The sequence below is a fragment of the Wyeomyia smithii genome, chromosome 3 (genome assembly GCF_029784165.1).
Source record: "Wyeomyia smithii strain HCP4-BCI-WySm-NY-G18 chromosome 3, ASM2978416v1, whole genome shotgun sequence".
Lineage (NCBI taxonomy): Eukaryota > Metazoa > Arthropoda > Insecta > Diptera > Culicidae > Wyeomyia > Wyeomyia smithii.
The window spans coordinates 219,452,606-219,474,638 of NC_073696.1; positions in this window are offsets into that span (position 1 = coordinate 219,452,606).

Below are 22,033 nucleotides of genomic sequence, written 5' to 3' on the forward strand. Positions count from 1 at the left end.
ATACATTTGAAGGCACTGGTGTCTACGAGAAAGTTTTAGGGTGAAAAACGACACTTCATTTGACAATAACAGATCCAAAATGAATCCCCCTACAAATGAGCTAAAATAAATATTTTCTCGAAAAACAAATAACATGACAAAAACTATACTGAAGACTCTAGGTACCTATTTCTCAATCTTACTGAGCTATCTGGTTATGTTCAATTAAATTAAAAAAAAGAAGTTTTTAACTTTAAAATTTGTGTTTCATTTGTATGGGAGATAGACAGACAGGCAGAACTGCCTTTTCATATGCTTAGATTGAACAAAGTTTGTCCTTCGAGGATAAGAAATTGTAACTGAAAAGCTAATATTTTCCTTCTTTCAATACATAGTGGTTATAACAACAATTAACTATGATGTTACTTAGAGTCTGTCAGTATCCATAAACAATTGAATAATTTTTCTTCTAATATTTGGTTGTGCTAATCATAATCCACAAAAATATATCCCATTCAAATCTGTACAAAAAAATTTTCTATTAGGTGTTGAAGGTAAAATCTGCTTTCTAGGATTAATTTACAAAAATAAAAAGCACAGAAAAGCCATACTGAATGATTCAAATCTATCTTTTGTTATAGATTAATGTAAATGATGCTCAAACATCTTAGGAACCAAAAATGCACTCTTAGATGAAATTGCAAGGAAACCAAGCAACCACTACTCTGCTAGTTCGGTTAAAACAACATTCTTCGAGATTATAAGATATTACAATAGAAATGAGAAAGATCGAAAGATATAAATAAGAAATAATAACAATAGATAAATGGTCCCCGTGGCTCTGTAGTTAGCGATGTCGGTAGGCTAGCTCTCCCACACGGTTGTGATCAGGGTTGCCACATTTAAATCTGTGTTTTCCCTTGAAAAAATCTGAGCATCTGTATCTGGAACAAAAATATCTGTAAAAAAAATCAAAAAATTTTTAGCCTAAAACGTGTGAGGAGTTGGAAATATGTTCAATTTGCTTAATATTCAATGAAATAAAATTTGGATTGTTTTTAAAAATTAGTGTCAATTTCGAAAAATCTGTATATCTGTACTTTTCGATGAAAATCTGTATATCTGTATATACAGACTCTGTACCGTTACTTCGGCCAAAAATCTGTAAAATACAGATTAATCTGTACATGTGGCATCCCTGGTTGTGATATCGAGTTCGATTTCCGATCGAGTCGAGGATCTTTTCGAGCTGGAAATTTTCTCGACTCAGCACTGGGGCACGGTGTATCGTTGTACTTATGCTACACATGCAAAATGTGCCAAAAATAAAACCGATAACGAATTCTCTCAACTTAATAATCTAGTTGATCGAGACCGCTATTAACTCCCAGGCTAAGCGTGCGATATTGTTTTAGATAAATAAAATAACAGTAAAATATATTTTCAAAGTAAAAATATATGACCTTCTTTTTTTAAAAAAAATCTGTTTCTGTTAAATATTTAATCTGTTAATTTTTATTTATTGCTAATTGTTGTATTGTGAATGCGAAGAAGTTATTAGTCGAATGATTGTTAACGCTCAAAAAATTCCAAATATATGTTCATTAAAGGTCCCAAACGTTTTGTTACCGCCTGGTAAATTTTACTTATGATGACTAGCAGAAACTTGTTGTTGGTTAAAATGTTACGATACACAAAAATCAATTGCAATTTTTTCTCATAGAAGGGCAATGACCGTACAATATGATCGATAAGATAGCCAGAATACCACAAACGCTAGACCTTATCGCACCCTCAGCCATTGCATCGCCTAAATCAGTCCGTCGTTGCTAAAGTGAGTGAAACAACGACTGTCCGTCTGTTCTTGACCGTCGCGCCTGTCAAATGCGTCACCGTCGTTGTTAGCGGCACTGAAATCGACCAAACCCCTCAATCCCCGACCAGGTCATCAAATCTATGCCGAACCATCTGGACCAGGGCATCCACCACATAGCGCAGTGATATTCCGCCTTGATTAGCCAAGGCAAGGTGAAACTGCGAAGATCGATTGCTTTTTTGTTTGTTTGAATTGAGGATCATCGCCGCAATAACAAAAAGTTACGCCGAAAAATCAACACGAAAGCGAAGAGAGATAAAACGGCCACGTTGAAAGAACATGGCTAGGAAAAAAGGTGCACTGATGCTTGGAGAATCGAGGATTAATAGAGATCTTGGGACGTTAGTCATGAAATGGAGATGGAAAAAAATTCCAATCATGCTGGTGTTCAATAGTTGTTGTCCAAATAGAGATTAATCATCGATCTATAGAAGAGTACAGTCAGGTTTTTTTTACGCGGGGGATACGTACCTCGTAAAAAAAACCGCGTTAATTCGAAAATCCGCGTAAAAAAAACCGCGCTAATTCAAAAATCCGCGTAAAAAAAACCGCGTTAATTCAAAAATCCGCGTAAAAAACACGTTTTTTTTTAAATCTGCGTAAAGTAGTCCAGTAAGAAGGGCTTTAGAAAAAACCCGAGACGCTCTAAAACCAGTATTTAAAATTGTCCTCTATGACGGTCTTTGACGGTAATTCCGGATCTTTCGGTGGGCGGAGAGTATTTTTTGGACTAAGTCTTTTATTAGATAAACACTTAAACGTTTCTGGTTCCAACCCACGTTAATTCGGAAATTCATTAAAAAATTTTTTAAATTAGCGTGGTATCGCGTAAAAAAAAACCGCGTTAATTCAAAAATCCGCGTAAAAAAACCGCGTTAATTCAAAAATCCGCGTAAAAAACCGCGTTTATTAAAAAATCCGCGTAGAAAAAACTCGTAAAAAAACCGCGTATAAAAAAACCGCGTAAAAAAAACCTGACTGTATGGGGATTTATAGTTCTAGGCATATTGAATTAACAAAACCGAACTAGCGACCATGACAAATAGCCGATGCCCAAACGAGCGGCTTTATGAAATTACGATCGATGTGGGATTTATTAAACTAATTTAATTCTGATTGAGTAAGATATTCTAATACAGATGATCACTTTTTAACACGTCTGCTACCACCCAACGACGGAGATGTATTGTTTATATATCGCAGGGACACTAAACCTGGTCGGTACGATTGATCCCGGCGGTTCACATCCTGTTAAAATTAGCGCCTAATTAGGCAGCTACCGTACTTCCTTGGTGGTATACGTGTTAGCAATGATGATCAAACAAATGCTGCTAATTGCTATCTCCTGGAAAACAATTCTCTACGATTGAGCGCAATCCTGGCAATTACCGGCCTTTGTTTATCGTTTTCTTTGTTTATGTACAGACATCGACAGTTTTTCCGGTGATTTCAACTAATAGAGGAAAACTTTTGTTGGTGTTTGTTATTTTTTTCGGGCTTCCAGAAAAGAGATACATGGCCCATAGTAGTTAAAACATATTAGAATTAGTAAATTTGTCACTAACTAATGAAAAATTAGACCAGAATTTATAATTCAGTAGGACGGTAACAATCTAAGATCTAGTAACATTTTTGTTTTGAAGCTGGAACAAAAGAATAGAATTTGAAGAGCTCATTTGTCTCCGAAATTCTTAAAACTTTACACTTAAAATCAGTTATGGCACCTCCCAATCTGAATCTCCGACAATCCTGAAAAACGTTGCTATTTATGGTTGTTTGAGAGCTGAAAGTAGGATTAGTAAATTTGAGTGCTAGAAGTAAGATTGCAAATATGGAAAACTTTCTCCCAAGGTTCAATTAAACATTTCTTCTAATAAGGCTATAGCTTCTCATCTTGAACCAAACAATAATCACGTTATCTCAATGAACATTTAAGTCAGTTGTGAGATTAATACCTTATTTGACCTTTAAATCCTTAACGAATGATTGGCCTTATTTGCGAAAGCAAACAAATCTTGACAATTCCCATTACACATCATAATAAGTGTTGTGAAAAATTATAATAAAACAATAAAGACCCACACATGATTACTACGCATGATTGATTCCAGAATCAAATCTTAATGAAGTCCGAAATCGATGCATTTAGTATTGAAATATCAACAAACTGAATCCAATACACGGAGCATGACCACAATTACTGACTCATGGTGTTACTATTTCTAACTTTGCACGCAAACAACAACCCTGGTCAATTCATCAATCTATCGTACCTATTTAACTTCAAAGCTTCAAATTCATGGCTCGACCAATCAAAACATGCACACTATTCGTTCAACTGAGAACAAATATATTTAGTTGAGAGGACTTGAACAAACCTAGAGGATAGGAATACCATCTGGTCAGTGGTACAAATCAGGACATCTATTTTTTCGGCACAAATTTGATCAAAATTTTTTGTATTCTGGTTCAAACTGGTGGTATGTGATTTGCACTTCAAAATGCTATTCGGTTGTTAATTTATTCAACATGTATCTCGAACGATCTAATTCTATCAAGCAACTTTGAAGTTTTAGGAATTTGTATATCCCCAAAGAATTCAGCACACGTAAGCTGTTTAAAATTAAATATAAAAATTGTCAAATGTTTAACACTATTCACTTTACTCAGGCTTAACTAAAGAAATAACTTACGCAGTGAGCATTGTGTGGTCAGGTATCGAGATTTATCAGAATTATTCACATTATTGAACATGTATCAAGATAGACAGGTTTAATATCTGACCTCCCAGATATTTCAATTCTGCATTATAGATTTTTCCTGATTTTGGGACCGATTACAAGAAACGAGGCGAGCAATTTGCTGCCGAGTAAAATGTTGCATTACGAAACGCGAGTGAAACTTGGCTGGTGACAGCTGAGTGGAACAGTTTTGCAGACAAGCTACTAGTCCGAGATCCAGCCGACTCACCATCTGTTATATCTAAATTGGTCAGGCGAGTAACTCACTGCTCACCTCGTTGACTGTAATAGGCCCTTTATTTCTTTAGCCCGCAAAACGGTCATCACTTCAAATTTTACAAGTTAACCTCATAAAATGTTACTTTAAGAATTTTATCGCACCTTTTGTTTTTATTTTTACCAGCGACGAACTCGAACTGGCAACCAGAAATGAAAAAAAAAATACTGGGCAATCTCCAACAATTTCTAATATTAGGCACGTTACTGTTAAAAACTTACCGACTTGTGCCTTGAAATATGAGCTTGGCGATTGACGATAATTGCATGTCTAATAATAATAATTGCCGACTTGTGCCTTGAAATATGTGCTTGGTGATTGAAGATAATTGCATGTCTTATGAAAATCAGGACAAATGCTAGAATATGACAAATAAATCAGGACGCCCAAATATGATCTCTAAATCAGGACATGTCCTGCTAAATCAGGACGGATGGTATCCCTACTAGAGGAGCACTCACCAATGACACAGTTCAATGTTTATGTTTTACAAATGAATATCTGATCAGAACCGTTCGGCTGTTGTTATTATCCGGAGGAGGATAAAAACCTTTCGCACCAGTCCGCACAGGCTTGGGCCTGCAACCGACCGATCGACCCACTGCCGGTGATAAACGATGCAAGTGTGCAAATCGCGTTGCAACAGAAAAAGTGTACACAATCATTTGTCAAATTGAATAATCTATCAAGAACTGCAACAGCGATTCCATGCTTGAACACGCTACGACTCAGCGTGTAACGCGTGGGATGCAACAACTTACTTTCGCGTTCTCGGCGCGGCGTTCAACGTCGTCGTCGTCGTCCTCATCTTCGTTATAAGTACGCGCAATAAGCCTAGCTGAGCAGATCGAGTACCGGCAGCAGTAGGGTCTACCCAGGGACCCGCTGCTGGTCGATGTAAAAAATGATCGTCCAGAGAGCTGGCCGGACATTAGTGTCATTTACATGGGCGATAATAATTAGATTATCTGACATTGCAATTGACTCAAATGGGGATTTAACACGTTGTGAATAGGTGGCAAAAGATGAAGGTTTTTTTGCAAATGTGTTGACAGAAGCTAGGCCGTAATCGTGGCTTATCCCAGCTGGACAGGTCCCGTACCATTTGAAAGATTTTCAGCTAAATTGGCAATTAGAAATTTATTCTTTCTTAATTTTATCACATATAGTTAATAAAAACTGTCGAAAATGACCAACTCTGAATGTTCAATTAAACCGTACCACTCACAATCCTGTACTCAGCTAGTTTTCGAAATGATCCAGCTTTTGTCACGAGCAATGGTGACACATAATAAAAAATCCGCTAAAGACCGGCAGCAGCCGCATTATATCGCACAGCATGTTGCCCGATCGTGGGCAAACAGTCTCCACAATGCGCTGGACTGGAATGAGTAATGGCCATGATTATTTTTGTGGTAAATATGCTACAATACAGCTTAGTGTGAATATTGATTTCCAGCTGTCTTTCGTTTTGGCACGTGCCCGCCGAAGAATGCTGTCTGTCGCGCCCAATGGGACAGTGAAGAATCGTGGCCCAGAGTTCGAATGATAAAATCCCTCCCGCTGAGAGTCGAGTGTAGGACCGAAATCAACACTCAATTTCTGAAAACAAACAAAAAATGATTTTGAGCAGCGCAATTCCGTGGTGACTCACGTAATCAACCAAGTACGCGGAATGGTTTGCCGTTGTAAAATTTGATTAATACTATCAATTCATCAAAATCCACCCATTTTGATTACGTTGCTTATGGTGGCTACAAGACTGAGCGCTAAACATTATAGTGACTCTTTGCTAGGCGATATTTTCGTGTGGGAATGTTAGCATGCCAACATTAATTTCAATTAACCAATGTTGGTGGTTAAACTTGCCTGGCCGTATCTAATCCTAATGCTGTTTGCTAAATTGTCGATAAACACCGTTTACTTTAACCTGATTTGAGCTAGACCTGTGCGCCACTGCCGCCGATTATTTGAGGTTGGCGCGCCGTTTAGATTATATTTTGCACTCCCATAATGTTCTCAAATGTTATTTTATATTTTGAGATTTCAGGTGATATGTCAAAATTAACATATGTCAAGATTTACCCTTGGACCCGATGACATTCATGAACATGTAAATGTACCTTAACCAGAGTTGTCAAAATAGGGGCTAGAATATTACGACTATTCATAATGGTGCGTAAAACGTTGGATATGAATGTGATTAGCAAAAATTGTTCATCAATCTAATCAGTACAATAATACCTTTACCCGCCTACACTTCGAGGTAATTAGTTCAAACCCTTACGGTAACCTACTTTTCTCACATTTAGTCTGCAATTCGCTAATTTCGAATAAGTTCTGTTTGAGTAACCGAATGACTTAGAATCTAACTCATCATCTGCTATCTCTTCGTAGTTTCTTTATATGCCTTTGCGTTCATCAATGTGACTCTTATATAACCCCAGCAGATTATTTTTAATATTTTTTAAACACTTTTTTCACTTCTGGCTGTTCTTCGGTGACAATTTCAAACGTTTACATTGCATTTGTTAACTTTGATCATCACCCCTTTGGACTTGAAAAATCTGAACCCGCAAACACAAACCCAAAACCGGGTTTTGCGATACTTTGAAGGTATTAATTGAAAACACACCGATACATACCGTCGTCACTACTGATGGAATGCTCGACGCACAAGTCTAATCTAAACCTATCTAGAGAAATTTCACTATTCTCCAAAAAAGTTATGGCATTAACCGCGAAAACCGAAATTTCAAACGTGAAACCAACATTTCAAACGAGAATGTCGGATACCGCTCGACTCAGTTAAACAAGCTGACAATTTTCTGTACGTGTATGTTTGAGTGTATAATGCTCGGTAATTTCACTCACTTTTCTCAGAGATTGCAGGACCGGTTTACAAAATATTAATGTTCAATGGGAGTTTTGGTTGTCCCATACGAAGCTTTTTAATGTTCCTATAGTTTAAACATAATATATACTTTTTTTGCTCTTCCGTTCTATTATCTCAAACTTTTCTGGCCGGTTCAAACAAAATTAGTATCCAATGAAAAGTCTGCCTGTCTAAGAAGAGAAAACGAATAATTATAATCTTATTTGTCAAAATGAGTGATTGTTCAGGCCAGAACAGAATATTATATAACTTATTATAACTCAATTTTGGTTTGCCAATTTTGATAAGTACAATTCAAAGCCCCGCTGCGCTGCGACCCTCTACCTCTACCGAGAACGTCCTTAACTTAACCTGCTCGTGATGCTACAAATAACCTCAGGGAAAAATCGGGTCCCAATGAAACGAGGCGTCGTCATGGTCAAGCGTGTTTGCCTACGCGTATTTATTATCAAGGGCAGATTCTTTAATTACAGTCTGATCAATGTCGACTCTATGCAACGCGCTAGCGGCGAAGTCTGCTCCTAACGGTCGGCTTCTCTCAGATGTCATCGATGTGGGTCCTTCCGAGGCCCAAACGGCGACTAAGATTCGTGCCCGGTTGGCCAACGTATACAAGTCGAGCACTTCGAGGAGGATACGGATGGACATACGGAACTTATCAATTGACGAAGTTAATGTTGAATACACTCGGAAGGTTGATGAGCGAATTGGTTAACCGAGACCTAAACAAACAGTACAGGCACATCCGCGATACGGCCAGAAATAAAGCGCGGGAAGTGTTGGGCACGAACACAAGAGGTGACAAACAAGAAAAACCGAGCAGCAAATGTGCGACACTCCAGATGAAGAAGAGTCATCAAGAGCGACCGAAAAGAAACTACACCAACGCAAGAAACGCGGGCATTCCGAACGATCTTTTGCGGGAGCAGAGGTATGCTTCTCTAGACACGACTCGAGAAGTTTTTTTAGAATGGTAATTGGAATCAGGACTGTACCAACCTTTGTCATGTGCAACGACAGGGTAGGGAACCTGATAACCGATAATATAATAGTGACAGTGGCGCAACCAAGGGGGGAGGGTTCAGGGTTCGAATCCTCCCCAGAGCATTCGATTTTTAACTTTTTTTCAATGTTAGGGTTTTGCATTCCTTAAGCAGTAGCATTGAAATACTTCGTCTCCTCGAAAAAAGTCCCCATGCAAAATTTCAGCTCAATGGGACTTCGAGATGCGTAACCTTAAAGTGGTCAAAGTTTCACTTATATGATCGACGAAAAAATGTCGATATGAAATTATCTAAAATAAACTTTATTTTTTGAAACCAAATGTCTTAGCAATACATAAAACTTCAAGATCTGGTGTAGTTCAAAAAAAAATCAGGAAAATCGATATTGAGCAAAATCATTTCAAATCGCCTGGAAATACGCGAAAATTTAATCGACCATTTTTGATTTGAATGAAACTTTGCACACGTATTTGACTTAGCAAACTGAGTATTTTTCGCAGGTGGATAGATTTTTTACACCCATGAGTTACATTCTAAAAGGGCGTATGCCTTTTGGCATAGGTTTTATTCGAAGCATTGTGGCCCAGAAACCGTTGGTTGTATAGAAAAACTGTCTGAGAATGAGTTGTAGGGAATTAAAAATGCACCATAAAAAAATATACACTGTACAAAAAAAAATTTTTTTACCAGAAAAATTAAAAATAAACATTAAATTTCAATTTAAAAAATGAGTTGAATTTTTTTTTATTTTGTTTTTAAAAGAAACTTAACGTTAATACGCAACTTTTAAAATAAGTCCAGGATGGAGAAATGAAAAATAATTTTTTTATGGTAGATTAATTTTTTTATGAAAATTCTAATTTAAACATTTTTCAAAATATTTGTATTCTGATGTTTTTAAAAGTATAGAGAGTCATTTTGAATCGAAAAGCTCTTAGTAGTAAACATTCTAAAGGCATTGGTTTTCGAGTTATTTCTAATTTAAGCTCGAAAAATTATAATTATTTAGGAAAATACACGTTTTTCTTAACTTGTCCATGGTTCTTCAGCAAAAACCATACGTTATTGGAATGCTTGATCAAAAATATACAATTCATTTTTTGACAACAAAACGATTGGGTGAACGGTTCTCAAGAAAAGAGTTAAATGTTCTAAGTGATATATAAATATATATAAGAATCAAATATTTATTTTCGAGTTTTATTATCTTAGGAACATATTTTTTTATGACATAGATACTTTACAAAACTAGTTTCACCTTATATTTTATATACATCCTAAGTAAATGATTCGTCATCTTTTGAAAACAGCTTCGTTTGTATCTTATTTCCTGAAATCGGAACAAAAGAGTAATACTTTTGTGTGGCAGCTATTATTATAGATTTTTTGAAAACATTGCTCCATTATGTTACTCCTTGTTCATATTCTTCATATGATACCCAAATAAATGACATTTTTGATGAATTTTTATTACAATCATACAATTCTTTTGCGCTTGTAATGAGATGTTCATGTTCTTTAGCTAAACTTGCATTTTCTGCCATTCGTTTTAATATGCAACCAATTGCATCGCATGGGCCTTTACCATGAGAAGTCGCAAAAAATGCCACTCTGCATCGACGTTATATTTTGTGTCGAACTTGAAAAGACTTACAATATATTTTCTATTTTTATATTGTGAGGCAGCTCCATCAGACAATAATATCGCTTTTTTCAACTCTATTGTTGTTTTCAAAAAAGTAGGAGGGTGGTATTCAAGACACGACCGCATGACGTTGGACTACGGTATTCTTATATTCCATTAAAACAATTAATAGAAACAATTGCAACTCTAGTATTTGCTGCAATTTTATCTAACAGTGTATTTCTGAATGTTGAGACGTTAAAACGTTATAAATAATAATATATACTAAAAGAATGGATATCTTTCATTTAATCGCTGTCATTTCATACATATTCGAATCAACCCTTTGTTCGCTGCACTACCAAGACAATCATTTAATTGAGCGAATTGGTAAAATTTTCCTATCTAAGCAAAAAGCAAACTTTACGAAACTATCTGAAATTGGAGCCCAGAACGATTCAACCGAAAGTTTTAAATTTGAAAATTGTTTGACATTTAATCGATAAAACTCATGCTAGGTTAGTTCCAGCCCAGCATATAACTTCATGTATTTGAAAAAAAAAAACGTTTGGTTCAATAACTCAATATACCAAGAGCTCAATCACACGTTTTTCGGTAGTTGTTATCAAGGTTTGGGCGAGTGACAGGAAAATATCTTAACTTCTTCAGTTGTGATTTAGAGCATTTCTAATTGTTTTGTTATTTTTCACGATAGCGACAAGTTTGTTTCTTTCTCTGTGTGCGAGAAACAAAATCAAAACCGCGCACCGAGAAACAAAGACGAAAATTTAATGAATGCTCATTGAGAAAACTTGCAACTCTTTTTACCAATAATTTATGATACTCAAAAGAACCCGTTTTGATCTAAATCAAATTTCTAGTAAATAAGTGTTGATCATTCATAGGTAGTAATTTTTCCTCGATGAATAAAGACTGGCTGAAGAAGTTAAAATCGCTGCTGTAAAATCAAATTCACAACTGTGTTCGTTAAGACGTTTTAATATTTTCAATAACAATAATAATCTTCGATAAACACCCGCTATAGTTATTCACACACATGCTATAACTATCTAAACACGCGTTAAAACTATTCATACACACGCTGTAGCTATAGCTATCCATACACACGCTATTCCTTTCCATACATCCGATACAACTATCTATACACACGCAAAAGCTATCCAACCATGTGCTATTACTATCCATACATACGCTATAACTAATCATTACACACGCAGCAGCTATCCACACACAAGCTATAACTATCCGTACACACGCTGAAGATATACACGCAATAGCCATAATATGCTACACATGCTAGTGTCTTACACACGCTATAGCTAGCCATACACACGCAACAGCGCCATCCCTATCATCGCAAATGGCATAGCAACGCTATATGTGCACACTGCACACACACTAAATGGCGGTAGCTTTCCTAGTGGCGGTGCTGGCTCGTGCAGTTTCTGGCTGTTTTCATCCAACGATATCTGAATTGGATTACCGCTGGTGGGGTCCAACTCAGATCGAAAGAGAACCGAACTGAATGAAGAAATGCAGCTTCCCACTACCTCCGCCGCTGCTGCCTTATACCACCGCTCTGGTTCTGCTGCAGCTCAGTTTGGCCGCTGGAATCAGCCACCGCTGCTGATTATACAAGACCGGCCTGGTGGCTTTTCACTTGTTAACTGATGACTGCTATGAGACGACACAGGCTATTATATAGCCCAAAGCAAAAATCCATCCGCGAGCAAACAAGAAGCGAGCTTGTGATTGGTTGAATGTGCATGACTTTTAACACAACTTTTAACTAGTTTAGTATCGAAAACATATTTAAATTATTATATGACAATCTTGCGCAATATTTCCCCTATCAATCAAGCCATTGGTGTTTAGAATCTGTTCAGTGGTAATGATAAAAGAAGCATTTTAAAACGGTGTTGAAACACCTGTTGCAGCTACCGAAAGCCAGCTCGTTATTGGTTGAAAGCTGTGAGACTGTTTACAAAGTCAGATCGGTTGTATCCGTTAGTGTCGACTGTGCTTGTGAAGAGAGGTGGTGATTGGTTGCTCGGTATGATTTAGACAATCGATGTGATTTATCAATTTTTCAATAGTGTATCTCGAACAATAGGTTATTTTTGTTACATAAATTCAACCGTAAAAGAATTTCTGATCGGTTGATGCCAAAACCTCGAAATTCTGAAAAGAAATGACTGATATATAAGCGCTCAAAACCTGACCACTTTTCCCTGGTTTTCCCCGGTTGAATTACTAGATTTTCAAATTCAGGTGCCTAACTTCGATATAGACGTTAGTCCAACGTCAAAACTCATTAATTTGGCAATGAACACCTGAACCGCAACAGTATCATGATGGAGTACTTCCGATATTATGATGAAGCTGATATTCTTAGGTGTTCCAGATTCTGAATAGTAAACAACGAACTACCCGAATCACAAATTGATAAAGACGTATTAAAATGAGCTTGACTGTTCAATATTTTTAATTTTGCAATAATGTTTTCGTTTAATTTGCGTAAGCTTGATGAGCATCGATGATCAGGAAAGGGTTTACAGCATTTGGGCTTGGTGTATTCCATTTTCACATTATTCATCTTCACAAAATGCAAACTGTTACTAACACATCTGGAGTAGTGCAATCGTATTTATATACGAAAACAGATATTATAGGTAACCCAGTAGTTATTGGTTGCGTACTTTACAAACAGTTATTTTTAGTAAACAAGTTGGTAGTGTTGCACGACAAACATATTTTTTTATAAAACATTCGGCAAGGGGGAACGTGTAGGTAGGCTAAGGTTTAGCGCTTGAGTTTTTTATCCAATCTGTTTGTTGTCAAAGAATGAATTGTATATTTTTGATCAAGCATTCCAATGAACGTATGGTATTCGCTGGAGAACCATGGACAAATTAAAAAAAACGTGTATTTTCCGAAATATTAATAATTTATTGAGCTTAAATTTAAAATAACTCGAAAACCGATGCCTTTAGAATGTTTACTACCAAGAGCTTTTTGATTCAAAATGACTCTCTGCATCTTTTAAAATCATCAGAATACAAATATTCTGAAAAATGTTTGAATTAGAATTTTCATAAAAAAATTAATCTACCATAAAAAAAATATTTTTCATTTCTCCATCCTGGACTTTTTTTAAAAGTTGCGTATTAACGTTAAGTTTCTTAAAAAAAATAAAAAAAATTCAACTCTTTTCTTTTAAATTGAAATTTAATGTTTATTTTTAATTTTTTTTGGTCAAAAAAAAATTTTTTTTGTACAGTGTATATTTTTTTATGGTGCATTTTTAATTCCCTACAACTCATTCTCAGACAGTTTTTCTATACCAACGGTTTCTGGGCTACAATGCTTCGAATGAAACCAATGCCAAAAGGCATACGCCCTTTTAGAATGTAACTCATGGGTGTAAAAAATCTCTCCATCTGTGAAAAATGCTCAGTTAGCTAAGCCAAATACGTGTGCAAAGTTTCATTCAAATCAAAAATGGTCGATATTCGACCATAGGTCATTTCGCGCGATCTTGCTCCATTCTGTCTTCCAGTTGGAGAACCTACTGACTCGACGATTCATCCATTTCTAAGACATTTAGCGTCGTTAAAATATACTATTTTAGACTACGCAACAGAAGGATAAATCAAAAGTCTGTATGTAAAAACAGGAAAGTCTTGGTGCTACATTCAGTGTCGGAACTCGACCTTCTGTTTAATATACACAGACTTCGTAGCCAACTGTTAGTGAACAGGACAATTTCGGGGCTAGCGCTACGAACCTACTGACACTAACAGTCTCTCCCGAGCCGGGATTAGAACATACGACGACTGCTTTGTTAGGCCAGCATCGTATCTCGAGACCAGTTAGGAGGATGTCTGTATGTGTATGTGTATGTATGTGGTTATGGAATTTTGTGACTGCAGCTCTGGGAAAGGGGCTGCTACACAATTGAGTTGAAATTTTGAATGGGGACTTTTCTCGAGAAGACAATACTTATTAGACCAACAGATAAACTAATTTCCAAAAGTGATTTTGAATGTTATTTTCGAAAAGATCTTTGACTGAGCTACGCAACGGTTAATTTAAGCAGCATGTGCGTTTTACGGTAAGCGGTATCGCTAATCATAGCAGAAAAACACTTCATTTCCTGAGTTGTTTTCTCCTATTCTCTCTCTTTCATATTCTCTCGCACTCATTCCTCTACTGCAACGCAACCCGTATTGATGTGAGTGATGTGAGCGCGCCAAACCACTGTTTTTCTAATGTCCTTTTGTAACATAAATTACTTTGAGTTACTCCCTGTCTCTCTCTTAAATACTCTCAATATTTTTTTTCTCAAACCCCTCCTCCGAACGGAATTTCTGGTTACGCCACTGACTAGTGACCATGCGTTGGAAACAACATTTCGAGGTGTTGTTGAACGGCGTAGAGCAGGGGTTCCCAAACTTTTTTAAGCCAAAATATTTGGCATTTTTAGTCAAAGAGTAAATGAATTTAAAAATTCAGGTTGGTTAACAAATTTTGATAAACGTAAACCAAGGTCCCATTACGACCTGTTTCATCTAGCGAGAACGTTTCGGGGAGCTAACTGGAATACAAGTAACCTTAGTAAAGATCGGGTCCCAACCCCAGCGGGAATCTTGGTCGAATGCTAACTATGAAAAGTTTCCGTAATCGTCGACTGAGCTATGAAACGCGGTGTATCGCCAGCTACATATATCCTAGACGACGGTCCTAGTATGGCAATAAGCTGAAGCCATCCTACTACGAATACTTCAGAAGAAAATACGAATAGAAACAATCGGCAGCGACCCAGGCGAACAAAAAGAAACAATAATAGAAAGACTATGAATAGAAGATAGGGGACATCTGAAAACTGCAAAATGATGGTGGAAGCTGGAGCCATCTAAGACGTGCGGTCGCTGAAAACGGATTAACGTGAGCTCCTAGCGGTAGATCCTATCGCGGGAGTGACTTTCAAATATCACATCATAACAGTGGCTGCGACAGAGGTGAACGAAATGTCGGTTCCGTCATACGATGAAAATAGATTAAGCGGGTCATTAGGTGGAGGCCCATTAGAGACCATTTGTGCGTTGAGAATCAACAGCAGGTTCTTCAATTACAGCCTGATCAATGTGTATGTAATGTAAATATGTTAACGACAAACCCGATGACGTAAAAAAGTAGTTCTATGAGCTTCTCGATGAGACAAATGTAGAGTGCCTAAAACATGATATTATGAGCTACCGTTGAAAAGGTCAACTTTCAAAAATGGTTCTGGAGCTTTCCTTTTTTCAAAACCACTCTTGGGTAGTTCGAAAATGTTTTGAGGTCGTCAACAGTGGACCATCGAAAGCTCGAGAACTACCGTGAGAACAATTCTCGAAAATATTTCCTGTTTAGGTAGAATGTATATGGTCTTATAATCGAGAGATTTTTTTTCCTGTGGAAGACTGATACTAGAGAGATACTCAAGGTTGTGTCTGTGACGGTACTCAACACTCTGACGGTATGTAATGATCATACGTTATGTAACGCTGTAACGTTACGTAACGTTGTGGTATTGATGTTATACAATGCTATGACGTTACATAGCGTACATTATGTAACATTGTTACGTAGCACCACCAGGAAGTGGATTCAGAAAAACCGGTAAGCTATACAAACAGTTTCGGAAATTAACGTTTCTCACGATAGTACCAGATCTCCCCGTAGTTTAAGAAAACCGGGAAACTCTGAGACCACTTTTCGAAATTCACCTCTTTTACTCCGCATTTTCCGAAGTTCACCCGGTGGTCAGCTTGGACCCGGCCAAAAGATCATTTTCCTTTTATATAGTTGACCCAGATATGGTTTCTAAAAAAACAGGAAGCTCCATGACCATTTTTGAAAATTGACCACTCTTACTCCCGGAGAGCTACCTGATGGCCATCTTAGTCCATAACCCGGCAAAAGACCATCGTACTTCCCCAAAAAATGAGCGGTTTAGAAAAAAACCCGAGTTGAGCAGATAACCAGATTACAAAATATTTGGCGTTGAATATTTCAGACACATATATCAGTTTTGTCCTCAATCAATGGTTATCATTATTTTTCCCATAGAACAAAAGTGGTACATGGTTCTTTAGTAAGGTCTGCGCAAGTTTTTTAGCCAAATCTTGTTCTTTTTTCATGCACCGTGTTTTGAAATTTTCCCAGCAATGATTTAGTGCATTTATGTTGGAAAAAAATGTTGAGAATAATTTACTAGTTAGGCTGATACAAATTTTAAAAAGTTTTTATGTCCACGGTTATCAAAGTTAGCTAAGGGGAGGGCAAAAAATAAATAACACTGAGAAGAAAAAAAAGGAATAGCTTTCATACAAAATTGTGTGCAGGTTACGACGTTTGTAACTTGTATGCAAAAGTGTGTTGAAAAATACCACATTATTATCATTATTATTCATTTGGCTTGTCTTTTGATGACACTATCACTGTAACTGGACTTGTTTGTTGCTAAATTAAGCATGTACGCTGTCAATTAAGCATATAAAACTCAATAATATTACCAAAACGGTATGAACTTATTTTTTCTTCCCCTTCAAATTTTCAACATTTTTGAAGGGGGGGGGGGTGACATAAAATGAAAATGATATTTGTATCGGCCTTATTACGTCTTCTTAAAAATTCGCTTATTGGCACATGTACTACTTTTGGTACAACAATTCTCTTGATCTCAACGGCTCATATATTCAAATACATTTCACTTTTACATGAAAATTTCAATTTAATAATACACCAGCTCCAGCAACTTTTTCAACGCCTTGAAGATTCTGCGTTATCAAATTGTTATGGGACGTTTTGAAGTGCTTATCTTGGAATGTTTTCATGAAAGTCTAAAAATCGCTGGAAATCATCACCCACTCTAGATATTTCTGAAATATCCTAATCTAATAATCATCCATTTAAACAACGGCGATTAATGTTGCATGCAGGATACCGGAAAACGTCGATTTACTCTTCGGAAACTGGAAGCCGCCGTCTCGGTTCTAGAAATATCAATATAGGAAAGTGCTCAAATACTTTACTTGCAGGAACCGGAAGAATTGGATTTCAAAATGGCGTTACACATCAATTTGCTTTTTCTTGGTGTCAGTTCTAGAAATACCAATATTGAGGAGTATTTAAGCATTTTCTTCAATTTTACCCTGCTTTCTAGAAACCAAAATCATGAAAAATTTCGACTTTTTCATTGAGTAGGCCCTTTCTTCTTTTTTACTAGTTATCCCTTTCTTTATACAAGAATTCTATGCAGGGCCTGATTTAGACGCTGGGGGGCCCGGGGCAAATTTGTCTGTGAGACCCTCTTTTCTTAAAAGATTTAGAGCTATCGTTCTGGAAGGTGACGAGAAAATAAAAAGGTTGCCCTAGGACCAGGCGGACCCCTTCAATGGGAGGCCCGGGGCATTTGCCCCCATTGCCCCCCCCCCCCACCTCAAATCCGGGCCTGATTCGATGACAACACCTTTGTGCAAAGTATACCGCGTATACCAAGTTTGGTAAAAATCGATTCAAGCATTCAAAGTTTATGTTGAAATATAGATACATACAAATCTCCCCAGCTGTTTTCGAGGTATGATGCAGGCCTAACAAGCCAGTTGTCGTAGGTTCGAGTCTCGGCTCGGGAGAGACTGTTAGTGTCAGTAGGATCGTAGCGCTAGCCCCGTAATTGTCCTGTACACTCAACAGTTGGTAGCGAAGTCTGTGTATAGTAAACAGAAGGTCAAGTTCCGAATCGGAATGTAGCACCAAGGCTTTGTTTTGCTTTGCTTTGCTTTTACAAATCTTGATTTCTGTATATAAAGATTCATAAATTTATTTCGGGCATGAAGATAAGATGCTTGTATTGTAAACGTTGTTGTTGACGAGTAACCTAAGTGTAGATCGGGTCCAAACTCCGGTATGAGCTTTGGTGGTATGGTAACTGAGAAGGGTTTCCGTACGCGTTTGTTCTTCAAATATTAGGTGACGTGTAAAAGCGTCCTGAGCGGGCAAAATGCGGCGTCTAACCTGCTAGTAAGGCAGTATGCTGAAAGTATCCTTCAACCAATATTCCAGAAATAAATACCAATCGGAAAAATCGGCGAATGAAAAGGGGCAATGATTGGAAACTCAGTACATTCTGGGAATGTAAAAACTCTACTCGAACCGGCTCGCGTGGTCATCTTAGCCAGGGACTACGAAAGTCATGCATACGCACCGACGAATGACTAGCCCGATGTCGTGAAGGTGAATTGTTTAATACTCGTTATATCGAAAGTGCCCAAAACACGGGGACGCAATCGCACAGATTGAATAGGAGCTGTTCTTTCTTTCCTCTATTAGTAGATAAAGCTGCCATGCTATCAGTAATGAGATTGGCTTGAGGTTGGTGATTGATAGCACATACTTCGCACGACAAGGTTCCCGGAAACACACATGGAAACACCTTAAGGCCAAAACGACGACACAGAACACCATCTCGTGGTAGGCTGGCCAACGTACACAAGTCAAGCACTTCGAGGAGAATACGGTTGGACATCCAGAGGTTATTAGCTGACCGAGTTGCTGCTGAGCTAAAGAAAAGTTATCGAGAGGCTAGAGCGACCGAACAAAAACTCCACCAACACAAGAAACACAGACTGCGAACGATGTTTGGCAGAAGTGGAGTTATGGTCCTCCAGACACGACACAAGAAGTAAACGGAATCAGGAACTGGACTGTGCCAACCCCTGCCATGTGCAACAACAGCCAATGCAACCTGATAACCAATGAGACACTGGTGGCCATGCGTTGGTACTTCAAAGTGTTGTTGAATGGCGACCTTCCAGTAGAACTTTTCAAATTCGGGATGTTGCATGCAATCCATCGGCGCATCCTTAAAATTTGGGCCGAAGACAATCCACCCCCGATCTGGATGGACAGACTCATTTGCCCAGTCTATAAAAAGAGACACCGATTCGTTTATAGCAATTATCGAGGCATAACACTTCTCAATTCTGCTTGTAAGATTATCTTCCGCATCCTATTTCATAGACTGCGGCTGTCGCAGGGAACCGTTGTTGGAGAATTCCAGTGCGGTCTCCGGAAAGGGTGATCAACACCGGACCAAATGTTCACCTTGCAAAAAATCCTTGATAAGTTCCAGAGAGGTAGACTGGCAGGCTCTTTTTTTCCTGTGTGGACTCATCACTGTGACCAGAGATATTTAATCTATTGTTATATTGCCCAGGTACTCCGCCATTCTCATTATTGACAATATAACTATTGAACTATTGTGAGTTTTACACTTTCGTTCCAAGCTTGCTGCTTTACTATAGTGAGCCTCCTGCATTCACCAATATCACCTAATTATAATTCCCTGAAGAGAACTAGTATACTCTACTCAGACAAGTTCTATTATAAGAGGGACTTATTTTTTGAAGAAGAAACAGATGTACTGTAGAAGCCTGAGAATAAACCCATGTTAGAGTCTTTTGACAACCAAATGGTCTTATTCTACTAACATTTGAACCCACGAGCAACCGCTTACCTAAGCGGACTTTGTAGCCTTGCGGCCATGAAGCTTCCTGACTTGCTGACTCACAGACTCTTTATAGACTTCAAGGTGGGATACAATTTAGTTAAGCGCAACGAGGTTGAACACGGTTTCCAAAGGAACTTCATTAAGCTGGTTCGTATCACCCTTGGCAGTTTCTAATCATGCGTCAAGATGCACAAGATCTTTTACGGCTTACGTTGCCAGCTGAAGTCTCGCAGCCTACATGTCCGCACGAACTTGCGCTCTACACGACACTGGTCTTCCTGCTGGTACTCTACGGCCATGGATGTTGTTCGATGAAGGAGGCCGACCGCGAGCACTTGAAGTCGCTCATAGCATTATGCGTTCAATACTTGGCGGCAAATTGGAGAATGGAGTGTGTCGCAGGTGCATGAACCACGAGGTGTACCAAGCATACCAGCACGCGGTTTTTTTTTTCTTCATCTATAGTTTATTTGACACGGCACAAATACAATTCAATGTTTAACGGCGCCAATTATATCTGGTAGCTTACTTTCTAAAGTATCTTAATAACTAAAAGCAAATTTTTTATCCTCGCTGCCGACTACGAGCTGAAACTAAATCTAACTTAAAGCTAGAATATTTTGCATTAAAAGCACAGGTTTGCTGTTTGATGGTTTTCATTGCCATAGGGAAGCAGCATATAGGGCCAAGATATTACGGACTGGCATATTGGGTTGTTTCCATCGGGCCTTGAGAGTATCGTGCGGGTCTGATTGCTGTTTCCGGATCCGGGGTCTTAACGTGTTCTTGTCGTTTGGTTGGATGTAGGCGGAAGGGGATAGGACTAAACTGGGGCGTGGATGGATTTCAGGGAAACGTATATAAGGGACATGTAGGATAGGTCACGGCTCGCCAAGACATCACGAACAGGAACAGCCGGCTGCCTACCTTCGGCCTGCAGGGAAGCTATTAATCTAGACCTGGCGTCACGGTGTACAGGGCATGACCAAACAACGTGCTCTATGTCGTGATAACCTTCACCACAGGCACAGATACCACTTTCCCCGAGCCCAACACGACGGAGATGCGCATCAAATCTATAGTGATTGGACATAAGCCGGGACATCACGCAAATGAATTCTCGACCTACATCCAACCCCTTGAACCACGGGTTCGTCGACACCTTGGGGATTATGGAATGTAACCCCCTTCCCAGTTCCCCCTTGGTCCAAGAATTTTGCCAACTGATGATCGTATTCTGACGTACAAATGCGAAAAATTTATTAAAGGCAATTGGTCTTTCATAAATATCACCGTTTGTTGCGCCCACCTTAGCCAAAGAGTCCGCTTTCTCATTACCCGGTATCGAGCAGTGAGAAGGGACCCACGCTAAGGTAATCTGAGTAGATTTTTCGGATAAAGCACTCAGATGTTCCCGTATTTTCCCCAGGAAATACGGAGAGTGCTTAACATCTTTCATCGATCGGAGAGCCTCAATGGAACTGAGACTGTCCGTAAAGATGAAATAATGGTCCGTGGGCATTTTTTCGATAATCCCTAGGGTGTACTGAATTGCAGCTAATTCTGCGACGTAAACAGAAGCAGGATTATCGAGCTTATGGGAGACGGTTAAATTGTTATTGAAGATACCGAAACCAGTGGACCCATCAAGAAGTGATCCGTCAGTGTAGTACATATTGTCGCAGTTGATGTTTCGATATTTATTGGAAAAAATTTTAGGGATCTGCTGCACGCGTAAATGATCCGGGATTCCACGAGTTTCTACTATCATGGATGTATCGAAAAACACAGTAGAATCAGAAGTATTTGAGAAGTCGACACGATTTGGAATATTCGAAGAAGGGTTAATATTTTGGGACATGTGATTGAAATACAATGTCATAAAACGGGTTTGAGAATTAAGTTCGATTAACCTTTCAAAATTTTCAATCACGGGACGGTTCAAGACCTCACATTTGATTAGAATACGAGAAGACAGGCTCCAGAAGCGGGTTTTCAATGGTAGTACTCCAGCTAAGATCTCCAAACTCATCGTATGGGTCGATTGCATGCAACCCAA